We start from the raw sequence: 23,417 nt of genomic DNA on the forward strand, positions 1-23,417 counted from the left end.
TGACCCTTTTCAAAGCTTTTGACCTTCATTTACAACCTAAAGGTTTACTTGGCTGACAAATAAGGATAATGCATCATTAATGTTCCTTTGCATCGATTTATTCATTTTAGTGGGTATGTTGCCAAATTTATTTAGGCCGTGCTGACGGATAGGTCATGAATATAAATGAAAGAATCATAGAAGGTGTGAAAAATCAATGCTACATGTTGTCAATATAGTGCAATAAGCACATTTACTTGAGAAGAGCACACCTAATGGATCTTGGGATAAACTAGTAAGCACAACAATGCATTCTTGAATGTAGTTCAGCTATTACGTAGACATTATGCAAGGTGGAATTTATGAGAAATATAAAAGGAATTGAAAATTTTGTCAGGTCAAGTAAAAACTGCAATAAAACAGTTTGGTGAAGGTTACTGCTTAAAGCATATTCACATTTGTTTTGGCTTGTATTGAGAATTAAATCAGTTTCTGCATCACTTCTTCTGTTCCTTGAATAGCATACTGATTTGCAGGACTAATGCTTACCAGATTTGAGGTATAGTTATATGAATACTTAGCTGTAATCAATGAACTTCATGATAAATTGAATGTTTTTGAAAGAATACATTTAGAAAGGAAGTCTAATTTGAATAATTCAAAAGTATGTCCCTGTGTCTCCCTCTATCTGGCCATTGTCCCTATCAGTATTTCTGCCTCTGCATTCTCCATTCAAGGAACCGGGTCGCCACCTCACTTCCATATTCTCTTTCCAGTTCTACCACTCCCATTTGCTCAGTACCTGTCCCTCTCCTCTGGCCTCCCCTCTCGCTATCTTTCCCTTTCTCTTGCACCTTCAGTCCACAGTTTCACTGCCTTTGTTCTTTTCCTTTGTCACTGCCATGTCCAATCTACCACCTTTGTCTCTGAGTCTGTCTGTCTGGCTCTCTCTCTATCTCTCTATTTGCCTCTGATGCTCCTCTGCTTCTCCTTCTGCACTATCCCCCCTCCCTGGTAGAGTAGTAATGTCACTGGGCTAATAATCCCAGAGGAGAAAGTGAGGACTGCAGATGATGGAGATCAGAGTTGAGAGTGTGGTGTTCGAAAAGCACAGCAGGTCAGGCAGTTTCCGAGGAGCAGGCGAATCAACATTTCGGGCAGAAACCCTTCTTCAGGAATAATCCAGAACCCAAGGCGACTGTCCTTGGTACGTAGACTTGAAGCCCACCTTGGCAAATGGTGAAATTTGAATTCAATTTTTAACAAGTGTGGAAGAATAAAAATATCAACAAATTGCAACACAGTGACACCGTTGATTGGTGTAAAAACCCATGTGGTTCACTAATGTCCTTAAGGACAGGCAGTCTGCCATCCTTACATAGTGTGGCCTACGTTTGACTCCAGATCCACAGGAATGCAGTTGACCTTTGGTCCCCTTGAGTATTTAAGGATGGGCAATACATGCTGGCATAGTCAGTGACTCCCACATTTGAATGAAATAAAATGTCTCCTATCTCACTGGTTGCACCCTGCATGCTGCCCCTTCCTGCTTTCTTGCAGTTGCACTTCCCACTTACTGCACACAGGGAGGGTTGCTAGAAGAATCAGTCAGCAACACACTCTTGAAGCTGCATTGCCAGCTTTACCTTAGTCACCTTCACCGCACACAGTCTTGGCCTTGGACACTTGTGGCCATTCTCTCTCATTTTTCTCTTGCACCTTGGCATTCCCCAGTACAGTTCCACTGCCCACAGTCTATGCTGTCAGCACACCACCCCTCTGCCCCACTGCACTTGCTGGCAACCTCACTGTGCTTTCCTGTCATCACCCAATGCTCTCCCTATTGTACCTCTCATGTTCTCGCGGTTGTCCCGACTGTGTTTTCCCTGTTTCCCCCACTACTCGGCAAGGTGGTTAGCACTGCTGCCTCTTGGCACCAAGGACCCGGGTTCGATTCCCGCATAAGGCAACTGTCTGTGTGGGTTTCCTCTGGGTGCTCCGGTTTCCTCCCACAATCCAAAGATGTGCAGGTCAGGTAAATTGGCAGTGCTAAATTGCCCATAGGGTTAGGGTAAATGTAGGTTAGGGGGATGGGTCTAGGTGGTTACTCTGAGGGGCAGTGTGGACTTGTTGGGCTGAAGAGCCTGTCTCCATACTATGGGGGATCTAATCTAAAGTACTATCCACGTCATCCTCTCCTCTCCAACCATTGCACTCCCATTTGCTCTTCTTACCCCTTGCCCATTTCCCACCCTTCTCTGTATATGATCTGCCACCCTGTGCACGCTCCCTGTTGCTCCCCACTGTTGCTGCTCATTGTGCCTATTGACGACTCATATTCTCTTTGTCTCCTCCCTGTTTCACTGCCTCTCTTTCACACTCACTCTTGCTGCAGGCCAAGTGGGATAGAAACGGGCACCTCAAGTGGTTAAACTGTATTATTTAATGAAGTCCATCAATATGTACAGCACCACACCCTGTCAACCTCTCCAACCTCATGTAACATGATAACTATCCAAACTAGGAGAAAGTGAGGACTGCACATACTGGAGATCAGAGCTGAAAATGTGTTGCTGGAAAAGGGCAAACTATTCAACCAACTTGGCAACAGCTAGCTGTAAACCTGAATGTGGTTGATGGCCATTTTAAATTCCCCTAGTCTAAAGAATGTTCTCACTGCCCCAGCTTCCTCTTTCACTCTTGCTGATCCTCCACTCCCTTGTTCTTGCCACCCTCCCTCTGTCTCCCTTATCCTTGAACTTGCAGCCCCTCCCTCTCCTTTGCACTTGCCATGCCTTCCTGGTACTTGGTCTTGTTGAACCTCCCTCACTCTCGCTGCTTCTCCCTTTATCTTGCTGCCCTTCTCTCACCCTTGCTCAATCTGTTGTTACTCCCTTGTCACCTGTCCCATTGCTGCCTCTGCCTCTCCCTCACTCTTAGAAGCCCCATCACCATCACCATTACCATTCTTTGCTTTCACCCTCAGCAACAACTCTCACTTTCGCATCTTTGTTTGTGCTGCCACGTGTTCTCCCTCATGCCCTGTTTCCCATTCCTGTCTCTCAAACTCTGTGGTATACAATTATGTACATTGGATCATATATTATGTTGCACACCTCATAATTCATCCCTGAAAATGCATTTTTTGGATTTTGTTTTACTGATTCAGCAGCAACTAACATCCACTGGATGGATTCCAAAAGCTAGTGCATCTATTTGTCACAAATGTCAGACCTGTTTCATGCCGCTCTAATCACATGGTGGATGTAAAGATTGATTTCTGGGGTTCGTTCCACTGATTTGGGGGATGGTTGGTTTTTGACATGAACTGAAAACGTTTCATGGCAGAATGTAAGGATGTTTGCTATACAATTTAGTTCCTATGTTTTTTTAAACTAACGGTATGATCCTATGTGTGTTAAAATTTTGCATCATCTAAAGCAAATGGCCAGGGTCACAAAAGCAATTTATTTTCTAATGAAAAGGACAGACCTTGTTGACATGAAAACTTGAGAGACCTGGGATAAGAATTCACCCAGACTCTTGGAGGATGTAGATATTGGAGAGTGTGATGTTGATTAATTTTGGGGTGAGATGTGGTGGGATGTGATATTTTCATTTTAAAATCTTAATTAATTTTGTTGTGTAGATGGAGTGGGATGAGTGTCAAAGATCAAAAAGCTCGGGTCAAAAAATCATGTTTTTAATCACTCAGATTAGTCTTCTCAGCATGAATCCTTCACATGTACCATTTATTGTGCTTCAGAACAAAACAACTGTTTTATTGTTGAGCAGAACGACAACGGTTTCTTGTAATGACTTTTCTGCTGAACTTTGTTCTTAAATCTTTATAGTTGTGTGATTTTTATCAGGTGATAATTGCTTCTTCAGTAAGGTTAACATATTTTGAAGTGGTTCTGGTTAATTGAGCTTGCTTAAGCTATTTTGACAATGCAGTATTTTCTTACTTATGCACAATCCAACTTGTATCACTTACAGAGAATCTGAAACTGATCATGGTTATTACTTTCAAAAGCATGAAGTGGTGAGGGTAAACATTATTCTTTTCCCTTGCTTTCTATTTTTAAATTGAAGTGAGAAATATGTTCTCAAGGTTTTGTGGGTGCCATTTGTGAATAGTTTCATGTTACGTTTTTTATTCAGAGTGTGAAAGAAGACATCTTTTTGCCACAGTCTCTCGCAATATGCAGAAAAATTGTATAAGCAGCTGATGGCAGTTGTGTTTTAGTTAATGAATTAAGACGGCTAGATTTCCATTATTTGTATTTTAACATTGCAGTTTAGTATTCATTGCTAATCATAGAAGAATGCTTTTAATTTGGTCTCTGTAGAAAGTGCCTTGTGTGCTAAGAAGTCCTTTTATTCACAGATGCCAACCAATAAATTTGTAGAATCATTCTAACATGATAAATTGAATTGCCTTTTTTTTGTATAAACTTGTCGCTATTTTTAATATATGTTTGGTGAAAGTAGTATTAAAATGCTTCTTATCCTAGTAAATCTATTTTCAGTAAGCTTAAATAATTTAAAATATACAGTTTTGATATGTTCTAATTGCAACTGTTTTGTTTTGGAAGGAAAGATGAACATTCATGTTAAAAATAAAAGCAACCTATGAGTTGGTTCCTGCAGTCTACAAGCTTGCTTTTATCACTTATTTTTGCATTATGGCATGGGGAGTTTCTCATATTTGGTTAATAATATGAGAATCAATACTAAAGACCATCCAAATAACAAACCTAGTTTGTGAATGCAGTAGTATATCAAATGTAGTGGAGAGATGTAATTTTATACAGCAAGGTTTTGTCCAATTTTCAATGCTGTCATACTTGGAATAATGTATTGTTTCAACATTAATGTTTTCCTTTCAAGTAGTTTGAGCTCACAGTAGTAACTTTGTTTCTTTAAACTATCATTATGTCACTCAAGGCCACTTTATCAATGCTTTGTTGGCCCCATACTAATTCAGTCTGACACATATTCCAATAACATTACCTCAATTCCAGTTTTAAAGCTGAATTTATTGCTGTACTTTTTGAAGTGCATCATTTAAAAATGGTTTCAACCCAAAACATCTAATAAATAAATAATGTGTATGGCTACTCTGTAGTAGATTTTCCAGACTAGAAATCATTCCATCGGATACTGAACAGTCCACTATCAGAGCAGCCTGTCAGATAAATCTTATAGTAGCTGAATTCATGTCCTGTAAATCACATGTTATTGTCTGAGCCTTCTGCCAGGTCATCTATTCTTTTCTCATTTATCAGAAGCAGATGTACTGTATTACAAAACTAGTCTTAAAGTACTAGGTTTCAGCCAACCCTTCGTGTCTGAGATGACAGCTTGGTTTCTTTTCATACAGGAAAGAAATTCTTAAGAAATTTTATTAAAGGATCAAACAAAAATATACTACGTTTAACCTGGTGAAGTGTATACAATTGCCTGGTATCTATTTGGGGAGCATTTTTCTCTCCGTTCTTGTAGGACGAATAAAAATCTTACCATCTTAGTTTTAGTGTAGTTATGGTAATGATAAATACCTTAATCCGGTCTTTCACTTTTAATCTTAATACATTAAAAAGCCTCCTTTTCATTTATTGGAAGTGCTGAGGCTTGCTAACATTCTTTGACCAGTATGGTTTTGAAAATAGTGTTGAGAAATCATCTTAAATGTTCATTGCCTATCTCAGGCTGAATGTCTCAGAAATAGATGTAAAACTTTTATTACATAGTCTATAATCTTTTTAAATGTTCAAGCAAAAGGTAATAAGTGTTACTGCAACCAAATGGGCATAAGTTCCGCATATTTTCTTGGCTAAAAGCAGTAATCTTGCAGCACCTGACAACAGCGAGAAAGTGAAGACTGCAGATGGTGGAGATGAGAGTTGAGGGTGTGGTGCTGGAAAAGCACAGCAGGTCAGGCAGCATCTGAGGAGCAGGAGAATCGGCATTGATGAAGGGCTTGCGCGCGAAACGTCAATTCTCCTGCTCCTTGGATGCTGCCTGACCTGATGTGCTTTTCCAGCACTACACTCTTAGCACTTGACAGCAGTGTACCGAAAGAAGTAGTTATTAGAAAGTCAGTAGCATAGTAGTAATGCCACTGCTGAAAATGTGTTGCTGGAAAAGCGCAGCAGGTCAGGCAGCCACTGGACAAGAAATCCAAAGGTAAGGTAAAGTAAAGCAAAGAACTGGAGATCTGAAACAAAAACAAATTTCTGGAGAAAGTCAGCAGGTCTGGTAGCCTGTATGGAGAGAAAGCCATATTGGGTCTAGTGACCCTCCTTTAAAACTGAAGTAATCCTAAGTCCCAGGCTCCTGCAGCAGGGGCACGTATACACAATGACAGGTAGTGGAATTTAAATTCCATTGATAAATCTGAAATGAAAAACTAGTCTGGACTGTGAGACTATTGTTTTGTGCGACAACTCATACTGATGTTGTTTGGGCAATGAAATCTACATTCCATATCTGTTCTTGCTACATGAAATGAGCTGTCAGAGGAAATGGTGGAGAATGGTATAATTACAGCATTTTAAAAGGCATCTGGATAGGTATGTGAATAGGAAGGGTTTAGAGGGATATTGGCCAAATGCTGACAAACAGGACTAGATTAGTTTAGGATATCTGGTCAGCCTGGATGATTTTGGACCAAAAGGTCTGTTTCCATGCTGTACATCTCTTTGACTCTATGCGACTCCAAACTCAGACCATGAGACGTAGGAGCAGAAGTAGACCATTTGCCCCATCTAATCTGCTCCACCATTCAGTAAGATCATTGGCTCCTCCCCATTAACCCTTGATTCCCTTGATTTAAAAAAAAAATCTATCTCAGCCTTGGATACACTTAACGACACAGTTTCGATTGTTCTCTGTGCTAAAAAAAAAATCACAGATTCACTAACCTCTGAGAAGAAATTTCTCCCCATCTCTGTGAAATGGGGCAATTCTTTACACTGGGATTTCAATGAGATTTCTCCTCATTCTTAACACTAATGAGTTCATGCACAGCCTACTTTAGCTGTCCTCAAGCAACATCCATTCCCAGGATCAACTGAGTGAATCTACTGTGGACTACCTTCAATGCCAGTAGATACTACTTCAGATAAGGACATCAAAAGAGTATTCCTGGTATCATCTAACAAGTTTATTGTATAGCTTTAGCAAGACCTGTCTATATTTATACTCTGTAACCTTGAAGTCCTTGTTACCTGCAGCACTTGGATTCTAACCTTTCGTGATTTGCGCACAAGAGCATCCAAATCATTGTGCTGCAGTTTTCTTATAGGCCTTTCCCACTTAAGTAATAGTCACCTCTCATTCTTTCTGCCAAATTGCACAATCTCATTTTTCCATACGTTATTCATCTGCCAAGATCTTGCTAACTCACTTAACCTGCCAATATCCCTCTACAGATTGCTTGCGTTATCCTCAGTACTTGCCTTCCCACCAATGTTTGTGTCATAGGCAAACTTGCCAATTACTACATTCACTTCACTTCCATCATCCAAGTCAATATATATTGTAAACTCTTTTACTTTCAGCACTCATCCCCCTGGTTCTCCACTCGTTACAGGTTGTCAAACTGAAAATGGCCCCTTTATCCCAATTCGCTGTCTTTTACTAGTTAGCCAATTTTTTATAGACCCTGTAATATTATCCCAAATAATACGGGTCTTGTCTTAGCCTAATGTGTGGTATGTTATTGAACATCTTTTGGAAATTCAGATATACAGCATTGACTGGTTCCCCTTTATCATTCCTATTTATTACTTCCTAAAACTTGTCAGGCATAATATCCCCTTCATGAAGCGATATTCACTCTGCGTGATTATGTTATGAATTTCTAAATGTGATACTTTCACATCTTTTATAATAGACTCTTCAGCATTTTCTCATTAACAGATGTTGAGCTAACTGGCCTGTAGAATCTTTTTTGGTCTTCCCTCCCTTTTTTGAATAAAATATTATACTAATAACTTTCCAATCCTCTAAGATATTTAGAAGTCACACGACACCAAGTTATAGTCTAACAGGTTATTTTAAATCACAAGCTTTCGGAGCACTGTTCTTTCGTCAAAGTAGTGCTCCAAAAGCTTGTGATTTCAAATAAACGTGTTGGACTATAACCTGGTGTTGTGTGACTTCTCAACTTGTCCACTCCAGTTCAACACTGGTACTTTCACATCATGGCTAAGTATTCTTGGAAGATTAGTATTAGTGCATCTAATATCTCTGTCTGTTGTTTGAAATCCTAGAATGCAACCCAACCGATCCAGAGGACTTGTTGGCCTTAGCCCCATTAGTTTTGCCTGTAATTTTTCTCCAGTGGTGGTTTCTCTTTCCTCTCCTCCCCTCCATCCCCTTGATTATTACTTATTTTGGAATGCTGTTAGTGTCCTCCGCCATGAAGACTGATAGAAAGTATTTATTCAACTCTTCTCCATTGCATTTTCCTTGACCCTCATTCTCGAAGGGACCTATGTTAACTTTACTTTCTCTCTTCCTCTTTGTGTTCAAAGAAATTCTTAAAGTCTGGTTTTACCCTCTCCTATTTTTTGGTCATCCCTTTATTTGCTTTTAAAACTTCGCCAAACCTCTAGTTTACCCACCCTGATCTTTGATACATGTATTTTTATTTCAACTTGATACAATCCTTAACTTTTATTTAGTTTATCCCTTTCCTAGCATTCACATTCCTCATTGGGATGCATCCTTAGACTCATGAATTATTTTGTTAAATGTCTGCTGTTGTTCATCAACCATCTTTTCTCCTAAACACATTCCCCATCCACTCCAACCAATTCTGCCATCATTCCTGATCTTTTACTGTGAGATAATTTATTAACCCAGCTCCATTGGCTGTTTTGGATCTAGAAATGTGCAATCTCTAGTTGGATCTGTAGCAATGTGGTTGATTCTTAAATGCCTTCTGATACGACTTCACAAGTCAGTGTGGTACCACAGTGCTCCAAGGCCTTAATAAAAGGAATGAACACTTGATCTCATCTGAGGCACTGAAAATAACACCAGCAAACCCAGTCCTGTCAACCATGCAAAATTGTTCTTAGTGTGATCCTGTGCCAAATTTTGGCGATCTGTCCCACAGCCTAGCCATTGAACCGCTTAAAATAGTCATACTCTCAGAATCTTACGTTACAGACACTTGTGCAAGTACTACATCATTATCCCTAGTTAGGTAGTGTCCAACTGGCAGGACAAACTCACCAGAGATGGCAGCACAGCACAATTTATACCCGTGCTGCCACCTCTCAACTTAAGAGAAAGTTGCCGTGAGAGTCGTTGGCTGCAGATTCCCTGACTCATCAAACATGGACAAAGGAATCTTCTGCTAATACCACTTACCATTCATCCCTCAGCTGATAAACCAGTTCTCATCCATGTTTAACACCAATTGAAAAAAATACACTGTAACCGGGAGTGGAGATTTCAATGCCTATTGTCAAGAGTATTTGAGCATTACTGATCAAGTCTGATTGTTCTTTGGAAGGTAATGAAGGAACCAACGAGGAAAATACTTGATCAGTTCTCGCCAATCCACATGTCGCATCTGTCTATAATAGTATGTGTAGGAATGACAACTGCACAGTCCTTGTGAAAAGGAAGTTTTGATTTCGCATTGAAGATGGTCCCGGTAGCATTGTGTTACACTGCCCATATGCTGAATTGGATAGATTTCAAGCAGATGTAGCAACTCAAAAGTTGGGACTTTGCACTGCTGTGCTGCCACCTCTGGTGAGTCTGTCCTGTCAGAGTACGACGTACTGAGGGATAGTGATGTGGTGTTTGCAAAAGATATAATTTTGAGAGTATGACTACTTTAAGCAATTGAATGTCTAGGCTACAGAACAGATCTCCCATCCATGAAGCTTGAGCCATCAGCATAGCAGAATTTTATTCAATCACCCTCTGTAACCTTGTGACCAGACATATTGTTATCATGGTTAATAACCTCATTCTCAGGGCATAAATGTTGGTGTTAGAGTAATGTCTTTGTTCCAGCCATCATCATCCGCTTCATTAATGACCTTTGCCCCATCATAAGGTTAGAAGTAGGGATCTTTGCTGTTGATTGAATGATATTCAGCACCATTTGCAACTCCTCAGATAGAGATTTAAAAGAAAAAAACTGCAGGTGCTGGAAATCTGAAACAAATGCTGGAGAAACTTAATAAGTTGGGTAGCATCAGTGGAGAGAGAAAGAGTTAACATTTAGAGTAGAGTATGACTCTTCCTTAACTTCTGAAGTTATACTGTGTTTCTCTGTCCACAGGTGCTACCAGATCTATTGTGTTTCTCCAGCATTTTGTGTCATCAGATACTGATGTAGCTCATGTTCATATGCATTGTCAAGGTTTTAGGGGAAGATTTGGTGGGGAGAGTGGCGCAAATTAAGGAGTGAGCTGGGAAATGTTTTTTTTAAAAAGCGAGGGTACCGGGAAGACATTTTACCTGAAACGTTGACTTCTCCACCTGATGCTGCCTGGCTTGCTATATTCTTGCAGCCTATTGCTTGTCTATTTTTCATGTCCACATGCAGCAAGGCTAGGACAGCATCCAAACTTGGGTTGATAAGTGGTGTGTAATTTTCATGCTATCCATGTGCTTAGGTAATTGTCATCTACAACAAAAGAGGATTTAGCTATTTCCCATTGACACTGAGGAAAGGTTTGGGAGGGCAAAATGATGACTTTCAAAATAAAAGGATATTGTGGCATTGCGGGGCAACAATTTTGACAATGATACCCAGCATGGGACAGGATGGTACAGACCATACAAGAATAATAAGATAGCAAATAAGGACAAAAAGGGAACAAAAGGTAGAAAGGCAAAACCAATGGTTGTTTACTTGAATGTGCATAATTATAATATAATAAATTAATTTATGGCACAAATAGTCAACGGGGATGATCTTATGGACATTACAGAGACATAATTTTGAGGAGATCAAAGCTTGAAATTAAGTATTAAGGGGCATGTCCCTTTAGAATAGGTATGATGGGAAGTGTAGTGGGATGATTTTTTTTAGTATAAGATGATAGATTTAGTACAGTAGCAAGAAATAATTGTGGATTGGATGATGTAGCAACCATATAGATGGAAGTACTCCTGAGTCACTTTAATCTTCATGCCGATTTAAAAAATCAAATCAGCACACCTGGCCGCAAAGAAGAATTCATAGAATATATTCAGGATAATGCCCCAGAACAGTACTTTCTGATTCAACAAGGGATCAAGCTATTTTGGTAATGTGTAATGAGGCAGGTTTAATAAATGATCAGAGTTTAAAAGGTTGTCTAGGGAACAGTGACCATAAAATGAAACAAAATAAAACTTTTGCATTCAGTTTGAGTGAATCTTGGGTTGGAACCACTCTAGGAGAAAGTGAGGACTGCAGATGCTGGAGATCAGAGCTGAAAATGTGTTGCTGGAAAAGCGCAGCAGGTCAGGCAGCATCCAAGGAGCAGGAGAATCGATGTTTCGGGCATGAGCCCTTCTTCAGGAATGAGGAAAGTGTGCCAAGCAGGCTAAGATAAAAGGTAGGGAGGAGGGACTTGGGGGAGGGGCGTTGGAAATGCAATAGGTGGAAGGAGGTAAAGGTGAGGGTGATAGGCCGGAGTGGGGTGGGGGCGGCGAGGTCAGGAAGAAGATTTCAGGTTAGGAAGGTGGTGCTGAGTTTGAGGGTTGGGACTGAGACAAGGTGGGGGGAGGGGAAATGAGGAAACTGGAGAAATCTGAGTTCATCCCTTGCGGTTGGAGGGTTCCAAGGCGGAAGATGAGGCGCTCTTCCTCCAGCCGTCGTGTTGCTATGGTCTGGCGACGGAGTCGTCCAATGACCTGCATGTCCTTGGTGGAGTGGGAGGGGGAGTTGAAGTGTTGAGCCACGGGGCGGTTGGGTTGGTTGGTCCGGGTGTCCCAGAGGTGTTCTCTGAAACGTTCCGCCCACTTGCAGAAGGGTTCCACTAGGAAAGGGATAAAATGGATCATGGCTAACCAGAGAAGTTTAGAACAGTATCAAATCAGAAGAAAAAGTATACAGTGGTGTCAGTGATTAATAATGAACCAGAGGATTGAGAAAACTAAAAAACCAACAAAAGGTGACCAGAAAAATAAAGAGGGAGAAAATAAACTGCTCTTAGCAAGGCTAGGGAAATATTAACGGGGAGCCAGGAAACGATAGATGAGTTGTACAGATACTTTACATTAGTCCTTACTGTAGAGGTTACTAATAATATTTCCAAACCTAATAACTGCTAAGAAAGAAAGTATTAGTAAAACTAATGTGATTAAAAAGCTGATGAATCCCATGGACATGATGGCTTGCATCCTAGGATGTTAAAGGATGTAGCTCCAGAGGTGGTTGTGCACTGGTAGTAATGCTCCAAAAATCTTTAGATTCTCAATGCCCCCCAGGATTGGAAAACTGCCAATATCCCACCCTTATTCAAAAAAGGAGGGAGACTATTGCAGGTAATTGTAGGCCATTTAGCTTAATGTCTGACATTGGGTAAATATTAGAATCTATTATAAAGGATGTAATAGCAGCACATTTAGCAATATATAATTTGATTAAGCAGACTCAGCATAGCTTCATGAAGGGGGAATTATGCCTGACATTACTTGCTTGAGGAGGTAATAAGCAACATAGATAAAGGTGAACTATTGTGTATGTAATATATTTGGATTTCCAAAAGCCATTTAATAAAATATCACACAAAAGGCTTCTTGAGCCATCATTTTGGAGATGCTATATTAGCATGAATAGAGGATTGGCTACCAATAAAAGCCAGAGATTTAGAGAGTTGAGATAAAGGGGCATTTTGTAGGTTGTAACCTGTATCTAATTGAATGCCGGAATAATCAATGCTAGGGCCCACATTTATTTATAATGTGTCAATGACTTGGGTGAGAGAAGTTAATGCACTATTGCCAAGTTAGCAGCTGACACAAAAATAATTTGGAGACAAGTAGTAAGGGTGACTACTTGTCACCCTTTTATAGAAGAATACAGATAGATTAAATGAATGAGCAAGGATGTAGCAGATATAACGTGTAAAATTTGAGGTTGTGCACTTTGGCACGAAGAATAGAAGATTTGAATGGGGAAAGCTACAGCACAAGGATTTTGGTTTATTGTACACGAATCATAAAAAAACTAACATCTATGTTCAGCAGTTAATAGAGATGGTCAATGAACTGTTGGTCCTAATTTCAAAGTGAATCATAAAATCCATACAGTGTGGTAACAGGCCATTCGGCCCAACAAGTCCACACCAACCCTCTGAAGAGTGTCCCACCCAGACCCATTCCCCTACATTTCCCCTGACTAATGTACCTAACCTACACATTCCTGAATACAATGGACAATTTAGCATGGCCAATTCACCTAACCTGCACAACTTTGGACTTTGGGAGGAAACCAGAGCACCTGGAGAGAACCCGTGCAGACATAGGGAGATTGTGCAAACTCCACACAGTCTTGTGAGCTTGGAATCAAACCTGGGTCCCTGGCACTGTGAGGCAGCAGTGCTAACCACTGAGCCACTGTTGAATGGAGTATGAAAATAGGGAGACAGACCTCTGCACATTCCAAACCTCACCATCCCTCTCAAACCACCAACTCCAACCTATCTCCCTCTGAACTGACTGCACTGTGCTGTCAGATACAACCCTGACTTTGTAATTAAGCCTGCCCAATATGGATGGTGTTGTTGTCTAGCATACTCATCTCTACATTGCGGAGGTTGAGCACCAGCTCTCAGATACTTCCTGTTATCTCCATGCAGCTGTTGAGCCCACCAAAAACTTAAACTATACAAGCGACTAGTCAGACCATGGCTGACTACTGTGAACAGTTCAGAATACTGTGTTCAGAATACTCTGAACAGTTTTGGACTCCTTAATTAAAGGAAAATGTACTGGCATTGAAGACATTCTCGCAAAGGTTCTTCAGGCTGATACGAGGTATGGAGGGATTGTCTTATGAATAGAGGTTGAGTAGGTTGGGTCTGTACTCGCTGGAATTAGGAAGATTGAGAGACAGCATTATTGAATCATACAAGAATATTTGGGGACTTAATGGTCAGAATCAGATGTCCAAAATGCCATAGGGATCACACACTTAATAAAAAAGGTAAATTTAAGATACGGCAAGAAAGTTCATAGTGAAAAAGCCCTCCAAAACTGGATGCAGCTCAGACTTGATATCTGAAAGGCAAACATTTGTTCAATCAAAAAGTAGGGAAGTGTTCAAATGCTGTCACAGGAACTAATTACCCTTGCCACTGTTGACTGCTATTCGGTCGACTCTATGATGGGCTGCCAGTAATGAGTTCCATTGGTATTGTAGAGTCTCCGAAATCACACCAGTTATTACAGTATTCCAGACATTGTAATGAATTACAATAGCTCTCCATTTGCAAATGAAGAATTCAGGTGCTTCATAAGTGATTGGAAAATTCAACACTATATACCATCTCCATACTATCCTCTGTCAAATGTCAAGACTGAGCTGGCAGTGAAAATCAAAAGTGATTGTAAAGAAATGGAGCTATTTCAACATTTTATTGCATAAGGTAATCCTTGAGTGGGGAAATACACTTACCGAAGGCACAATATGTAGTTGAGTGCAAAGGCTGATGTCATGTTGCTCTCAGACTACTTTTCTAATAGTGAAAAAAACCTGAGAACTCGAAAGTAGCCATAGCCATGTTACAACTCAAGTTGAAATAGCATAACGCCTCATTTCACTTTGCTAAAATTGCTCATTCGTTGCCAGAACTGATCATTGGAGACTTGTTCCCAAGATGACACGACTGTCCTTTGAAGAGAAATTGTACAAACAGGGCCTGTATTCCCTAGAGTTTTGAAGAATGTAAGTTAGTCTTTTGAAACTTCTAAAATATTTAAAGAGAGAGATGAGATAGATGCAGATGTGGTTGGAGAGTCGAGAACCAGGAGGCGACATTTAAAAATAAGGAGGATGCCACTTAGGCCCAAGATTAGGAGAATTCTTTTATTACTTAGATGACTGTCAACCTTTGGAATTATGTCTCAAAAAGGGCCATGGATGCTCACCCTTTGAGTATGCTTAAGGTAGAGTTGAGAGATTTCTGATTATCTGCACAGTTATGTAGATGGGATGTGTAAAAAGCATTCAGATGTTCAATCAGATATGTTAATGTTGATTGGCATGGCAGGCACAAAGGGCAGAGTGGCTTATTCCTGTTTCTGCTTGAGTCTGTCAGAGTACAACTATTCAAAGCTTTTAATAGAAGTCAGTCTACATTGTAACTTCGGGCATGTGCAGAGCAGTTGTCACCTCAATTATCTGTGGTAAATGTAAAAGACCAGATATATTATTAAAATTGAAGAACACAATTAGAGAAGCTGTTCATTTCAGCAGATCAGAAAGGGTGATCTCACCACCTGCACAGAATGCAGAATGGATATCTGTTTCATAAAACCACAAATTAAAATGGATCAGCAACAACAGTTTCCATAGTTTAAAAAGAATGCTCCCCAGAGAAGGAATGCCAGCCTAGGAACAGTAGATAAGTCATGAATAGTGAATGACAATGCCTAAATGTACAGTTAGGAGACCTGTTAGGATGCATGTGTTAACACTGACAAAAGCGGAACTATCCAGAGTGCAAAAACTGTTAATGAATGATGCCGTTTGTGATAGTGTTTACTAGGTAACTTGTAACTGAAAATGCTGGAGCATGCTTTTTTTTAATGAAAGGAGGGATGTTTTCAGAAACTCAAAGGTACTCAGCTGGCTTGCTCTTGTCATGTGACCTGCGTCTTTGCTGTAAATGCCTTTCTGCGCAGCCTTTTGCTAACCATTAAAACATCAGTTGAAAAGGTTGCCATTTAGAATTCTTTCCCATCTGAGAGTGGAGGCTGGATATTAAATATATTTATTTCAGGCTGAATTCGATGTAGTTTTGATGGAATGGAAATCGAGGGTGAAGCAGTACAGAAAGAGAATGGAGATGAGACCACAACCAGATTAGCCACGATATTCTTGAACCATAGATTAGGCTGAAAAGACCAAATGACCTACTCAGCTTTATTCTCAAATCTTTATAAGGAAGCAGTCCATGCTCACTTGCTGCAATACCTGAACAACACGTGAGTGACAAGTAACATTTGTTTCAAAATATATTTCAAGTCAGTCTTCAGGGAGCCTTCACTACACTTGACGATTATAATTTTCCAACTGGTATCCTGACTGAGATGAAATATGCAAGAACAACTTGCAACTTTTGTGATTCCTATGGCTCACCCCACATAAAAAGTATTCAATTAACCTGGCAAATTCGAGAATAATTGGGTTTTCTTTATCTTTAAACATGAAATTCTTCAGTGAATAAAATTAAATATGTGAAAAAAAGAGCAATGTCTGTAGCCTTGGACTTGATTTCCAGGAAGAATGATCCGAACAGAAAAATATGCCTTTTTACATTTTCAGAAGATTAAAATATTATAATATTTGTGGCAAGGGTTCTTTTTAGGATGCCAGCCCTTTTAGATGCAATTATTCTAATAATTGGAGCTTGTTTTCTCTCTTAAAGTAACATCAGAAAATAAGTATGAAACCTCAATGTTTTAATTTTGATATTTTCTTGCAGCATTTGCTGTGTGTATAAATTTTATTTGTAAGAATCTATACTTGGAACATATTGATATAATGACTAAGACTTTACATTTGTCTTTCATTAATGATAACCAACTGTCGAAGAAATTCTTTGGACTCACACCTTGAGCATTGACAGACTTTATTGCATGATATCATAGGGAGCACACCTTTGCTTAGTACGGTCTGGTGATACTCCAGATTGCCGCTGATTTATGTAATACAAAAGATGCCGAGCTGACAGTTTCTCAGGACTGTACATTATGAGCTATTGTTCTCAGACCTTGAGCCAAGGCGCACACCAACTACTACATTCGCCTGTTGATCACGTTTGGCTGAGTTGTGCCTTCCAAAGATGATCAGTTCATGAGTTATGTGGGAAAAGCATAAGTTATATGGTTGTTACAGAATGTTGTAGAAGGCTAGGGCTACCCAGAACAAGGGGCCAAGCCAGGTGAGTGCAACACCATGGCTGACCAAAATCTTTGCAAACAAGCAGTCCAGCAAAAACAGCTCCCACATCATCCTAAAAAGCTTATAACGATAAAAGAATTATAATTAATTTAACCATTGAAATCATATTACTTGCATACAAGTTGGCCTTTTTAAGTTGCTGTGTTTAAAAAGAAATTAAGAAACTGGGTATTTAAATATATAATCAGTGCTCTCCAAAAAGAAAAGTCTTTTGTAGGATGTGAGCAGCACTGGATATGCCAGCAATTGTTCCGGATCCCAAAACACCTTTGAACTGAATGACTTGCTAGGCCACTTCAGAGGGCATTTAAAAGGAGACTACATTGTTATTGGTCTGGAGTAATGCAAATGAGCCGAGGTGAGAATACCAAATTTTGTTTCCTAAAGGACATCTCTTAATAGGTAGGTTTTTGTGTAAATCAACAATAGTTTAATGGTCACCACTGCTGAGACTAGCTTCAAATTCTAGGTAGATTTTTGTTAATTAAATTCAAAACCAGCTGCTGTAGTGACTTTGGACCTACCCCCCCCCTCCACCACCACCACCAAGGTGGTCTCCTCAGTGTTTAGATTATTTGTCCGTGAGATTACAATTATACCACTGTCTTCCTGTTGCTCATCAGTAATTTTCAGAGCTATTTTCTGCTGTAACTTTGGAAAACCAGCAGAACTTCCCACCCCCAAAATAAGTCATCTAGATAAATTGTCGCAATATTCTGCCCTCTTTTTCACCAAGCTTCCACTTGCTAGGAGATTGAGAGAACACCCATAAAAATCTCTTTGCATTTATCAGCTGTGACAAATTAAAGCACAAGTGTTATACGTTACTCTTGTATATAATTGCTTTTTTTGGGTAGCGCATGCACTGACAGAATTAAGCTCGACTACTTGTGCATTATTGGAATAACCTCCAAGACCAAAAGAGTGAAGTGGAATCTTAGGTTTGGTTATGATCCTGAATAAAAGCTAACAAGAAAATTAGATGGTTTCTAAGACACAAAAAACAAATTTTGGTGATTGTATGAAGGGAGGTATTTGTAAGTCCATGGAAAGGAAAATGTGGATAATGTGGGGTTTAATTTACCCCAACCTTTACTTAATCTGCCAGTGCTGTCATAATTAACCCTCATTCGCCAAATCTAGGAACCCCTTTGATATACTTCCAGATTCAAGTTATTTTCTGATGTTTTCAAATTACAGTCATGTGATTAGTGTCCCCAGAATCTGTGCATTTTTTAAACACCTCCAACTCTGAGCATCACAAAAGGTCTGCTGGCTTTACTTCTCAATAAATGTACATACAAAGTTGAAGAATTCTGCTGAACGTTCAAACTGATTCCATTACAAAATCCATTGCACAAGATTTATAGCTGCTCACAGCCTTCTGCCAAAAAAGCAAAGAACTGCGGATGCTGGAAAACAGAAACAAATTTGTTCTCTGATATTTCATCACCATGCTAGGTATCATCATCAGTGAGCCTCTGATGAAGTGCTGAAGTTCTGTCTCACTTGCTATTTATGTGTCTTGGTCTGTTGTAGTGGAAGATATCACTTCCGGTTCTTTTTCTGAGAGGTTGGTAAATGGGATCCAAATCGATGTGTCTGTTTATGGAGTTCTGGTTTGAATGCCAGGCCTCTAGGAATTCCCGTGCATGTCTTTGTTTACCCTGTCCCAGGATGGGTGTATTGTCCCAGTTGAACTTGTGTCCCTCTTTGTCGTAAGTATGGATGCTAGTGATAGTTGGTCATGTCTTTTGGTGGCTAGTTTCCTGCCCATCTATCCAATGTAATGTTTGTTGTAGACCTTGCATTTTGTGTATGACATTTGTTCTGCTGGTTGTTGGTATGGAGTCCTTTAAATTCATCAGGAGCTGTTTCAGTGTGATAGTAGGTTTGTGGGCTACCATGATGTCTAGGGGCCAAAGTAATCTGGTCATCATTTCCGAGATGTCTTTAATGCATGGCAGGATGGCCAGAATCTATGGGCGTGTTGTGTTGTCTTGTTTAGGTCTGTTGTGTAGGAATCGCTGACTGTGCTTATGGGTACCCATTGTTCCTGAATACGTTGTATAGGTGTTTTGCCTCAGCTTCTCGTAGTTCCTGGGTGCTGCAGTGTAATGTGACTCGTTTTAATAATGTCCTGAAGCAGCCCCCTTTGTGGGTGTTGAGGTGATTGCTCCTGTAGTTGAATATCTGGTCAGTGTGTGTGGCTTTCCTGTAGATGCCGGTCAGCAGCGCTCCAGTGGCTTTTTGTTCTACTGTTACATCTAGAAAGGGGAGTCTGTTGTTGTTCTCTTCCTCTTTGGTGAACTTTATACCAGTAAGGATGTTGTTTATGTTTGTAGCCTTCTCAATGAAACTCCAGGAAAGCCACAATGGAAAAAATCAGTTGAAGGGAATGATCATAAAAGTGAAAGCAAAAGATCTGTCAAAAGTTAATGCATGTGAATGCTATGGCTTTAGAACTGCTTGTCACATCAATGGAAAGATCACTGGTGCTTTATAGATAGACGGTACCTTTATTGTGCAAGACAGGCATCATTTCCATGCTATTATCATGGCATATTCATATGTTCATATTATTAGAGAAGTATAAATCAAAACAAACTAACATCATGTGACACTTAATTCTTGCAGCTCCCTGCTGGTGAAAACTATGAAGTAAAGTTGAACTCTTCATAACAGGAAGTAGGCCAAAGGGTTAAGCATCTCCTAAAGTGAAGTATGCTTTAATATGACACCCTGTAGCTTTTACGGCTTGATAATTTACTTGCAGATCTGAAAATGCTGTAGCATAGTCTTGAAATTCGAAACATTATTTGTTTAGTTTCTTGTTAGCAGTGTTTTTTTCCCTAAGTTAATCATCTGAAATGTGTTTCAGAGATTCTAAATTTTAAATGACAATAAATGCTTGACAGTTTTGACCAGTTATATGACAGTTGTTAAAAAGTGAGTGTATTTGAACTGATGTGAAACTCAAAGCTACAAAGTTAAATTTCAGATTTGAAACAGCAACTGCCACTGCACTGTGACAAAATGGACATTCTTAAAGTTACCTTATGGAGCTTATAAGGTTTGACATTCTCAACTAGTTTGGTGCCATCTGTGATTCCTATTTGGACATGTACTTATGAGCGTTACTAGAAGTCATCAAACAATTTCAAGCAAGCAATTCTACTTTTTTTTTAGTGAGTTGTCAAGCAGCTGCTGTAATTGAATAGTTTTAAAAATTATTTTAAATGTAGGTTACTCTTTTGTATATCAGGATTCCTTGTGAGTAAAAATGAAATGCTTGAAAATAGGCATGGTAATTTCAACATATAATTTCAAAATCTGTTACAAAAAAAAAACCACAACAGGTATTTGCAGTCATAGAATCTTGGAATGGTTGCGCAGAGCAGAAAAGGAAGTCATTTGATGTGTTGTGTCTATGCTGACCCTCTGAGGGTGCATATCACCAAGTTACCTCATCTTTTCCCTGTGCCCTGACACATTTTCCACTTTTAAAAATTGTTAATTTCCATTTGAATGCCTCAATTGTACCTCTCTTCACTATGACTTTACGCATTGCATCCAGATCCAAACCACTGCTGCATAAAACAGTTTCTCCTCATTGCCTCTTCTGACAATTACTTTAAACCTGTGCTCTGATTCAGAATCCTTCAATCAGTGAAAACAGCTTCTCCCTACTTGCTCTCTAGATTGAATAACTTCCAGTCTTCTCTAGGGAGAACAGTCTCAACTTCTCAAATTAATTTGCCTAAATTAGGTTCCTCATTACTGAAATCAATGTCATTAACTTTTTCTACACTCTCCAATGCTGCACTCTTCCAAAAGTGTGGTGTCAGAACTAGATATGATACTTCATTTGAAACCGTGCCAGTGCTTTATATAGATTTAACAACTTGCTTGCTTTTTGTGCTCAAAGTCCCTATTTATTAAGTCCAGATATTGAATGCTGTATGAATTGTTCTCTCAACCTTTCCTGTTGCCGTTCATGATTTATGCACATATTCAGAAAAGTTCCTCCTCTTCTCCATGCCTTATTAGAAATCTATTCTTGATTTTATATGTTTCCTTTCTTCTTCTGACCAAAATGATCACTTCAGACTTTCTGCATTCTAATTCACTTTGCTGCCCATTCCACCAATTTGTTTAGTACTAACCACTTTCACTTCATAATACTTTTGTATCATCCTCAAATTTTCAAATTGTGCTTTGCACGTCACATTCTATCCCTCGCAGTATCATAGAATCCCTGCTTCATGTTTAGGTGATGCAAACATAGCAAGAAAATCTTAGTCTTTCCATGTGATGCTAAACTATTACAAAAATGGTTATGTGGTATTCTTCATAGTTTAAGCGGTCAGTAATGAGCAGTTTTCAAAATATGCGATTGGATTTTACATATCCTTGCTGCAGGAGTCATGTAAAATGAGTGCAGAGCCCACCACTTTCCCACCCACTCCCACGTTGATGTACATAGTGCGGGAGATGGATGGGTGATGAAATTTGCAATGCTAGCACAGGGTTTCGGAGTGTGGAAAATAGTGCACACCCTTTCTTTCTCTCTACCCTAAAATCGAACTGCTACTTTCACCTTTCCAAGATGCTTTGGCCTTTTCTGCCAATTATTTACCCTCGGCCAAAAATCCACTTGGCTGCCTTTTTGTTGCAATCATTGCAGTGCCCACTGTCGCATTCTTGATGCTGCAGGTATAATTACAATTCCTGACCAATCAGACTGGCGGCAGCTCCAGAGGGTGCGAGTTTTTCACACTGAGGGGCAAAAGCTCCATTCTGCTCCAATTTTGTGCGCCCGTAGCATGTTATTAGTTGCAGGCAAATTTCTATTTGCTGGCTCTCAGATTCCCTTATAAAAGGGATGGGTGATCTGTCTGATCAGTCCAATCCAGATGGACTGGTAGATGGAAATGGTACACTTATCCCTCAGTTACCTAAGCTGATAATAGCTGAGGTTGTGAATGAGCACTGATAAAAGTTTGTTGCCCATGTTGTATTGTCAAAGTACGTTGATGACTTGTGGATAGGAGTTAGGGGCTGTGATGATTTTTTTTCTGTCTTGCCCCCATCATCAAATATCCTTCTGAATCTATCTGGTCCTATATACAAGCAATAGTTTCTTGGCTGCTGGCATCCATGGCATCAAACATCAAGTGTTGCTCCTTTAGAAAGGGAATAAGAACTTAGAAAAATTTAAAAAAAGCTAAAAGGATACTTTGACTTCCTTAGGAAATTATCATTGAAAAGGTGTCCATGTTAGAGCAGTTTTATCATTAGAAGTAAAACAGGCATCTCCAACAACAGCTATATGAATTTTTATTTTTATTTTTCATGCCTCAGCCACCATTTAATGCCTTGATACTTATTCCATTTTGGAGGGTTTTTTGCTTCCCTTTCTACATTATTACATGCCTCCTCAGATATTTGTATATTCTGTGTCACATAAATACTTATTAATTTCTTCTGATTTCTCTCTCATTGTCCTGTAACAGTATCATTTCAGCTCTTTATAAATCAATGTTTTTCTTATTGCGTACCTGTTTTTTCTCCACTTTTTTGTTCTGTTCCTGTTTGATACTATGTTTACTGTATTCACATTTTGATAAGGCTTTCATTTCAGAATCATTAGTTTGTCCAATCTTTCCATCCCAACAGAGCTACTCAGTGTTTCTGCCCAGTATTTGTTTAATTCCCAGTACCTGCAATTTTTACGATTACTATTTTCAGTTTTAATAGGATTTCACTTTTTGTAGTTTTCTTTTTGTCTCTCAGTTGTGTAACTATTATGCCTAACTTTTAAAACTAATATGGAAATAATTAGCCCTTTTTGATGCTTCTAATGGTTGTATGTATGTTTCCCTTGGAGCAGCATATAATGAGCAGGCGTCTGATCTCTCAGTTAGAGTTGAGATTCCCTATTGACTTGACTTCAGACCTCTTGAGCAGCAGTTGCCATTTGTCTTCAAGGCTAAGTTGCCAAACAGACAAGACGAGAGACTAATAGAACACTTTTGCACAAGCCCGTAGATTGGAGGGGCTTTAATGATCATCTGTTGTAAGCTTGTAGATAACAGGAGGGAGCCACTTTTATCACCCACTGTGAAACCAAATCCTTTCTATTGATCACTTAAAGAACTTGACTTGAGCAGACTTGTGTCAACTCAAAGGTTCTTTAAGAATCTTTCTTTGCAAGATGCTGAGGCTTTGCACTGTGAGCAGGAGAAATTCACCTTAGGTTTGTGCTTATTATCCA

The 23,417-nt window shown here is 39.5% G+C and overlaps 1 protein-coding gene across 1 annotated transcript in view; it reads left to right on the forward strand.

Annotated features, from left to right (window-relative positions):
• Positions 1-23,417, forward strand: part of lrba (LPS-responsive vesicle trafficking, beach and anchor containing) — an 897,133-nt gene that overhangs the window by 285,996 nt on the left and 587,720 nt on the right. The gene's annotated exons all lie outside the window — the stretch shown is intronic.

This window comes from Chiloscyllium plagiosum, unplaced genomic scaffold (assembly GCF_037043375.1).
Source record: "Chiloscyllium plagiosum isolate Xiang-an unplaced genomic scaffold, Cpla_swu_hap1 HiC_scaffold_1, whole genome shotgun sequence".
NCBI classification, from domain to species: domain Eukaryota; kingdom Metazoa; phylum Chordata; class Chondrichthyes; order Orectolobiformes; family Hemiscylliidae; genus Chiloscyllium; species Chiloscyllium plagiosum.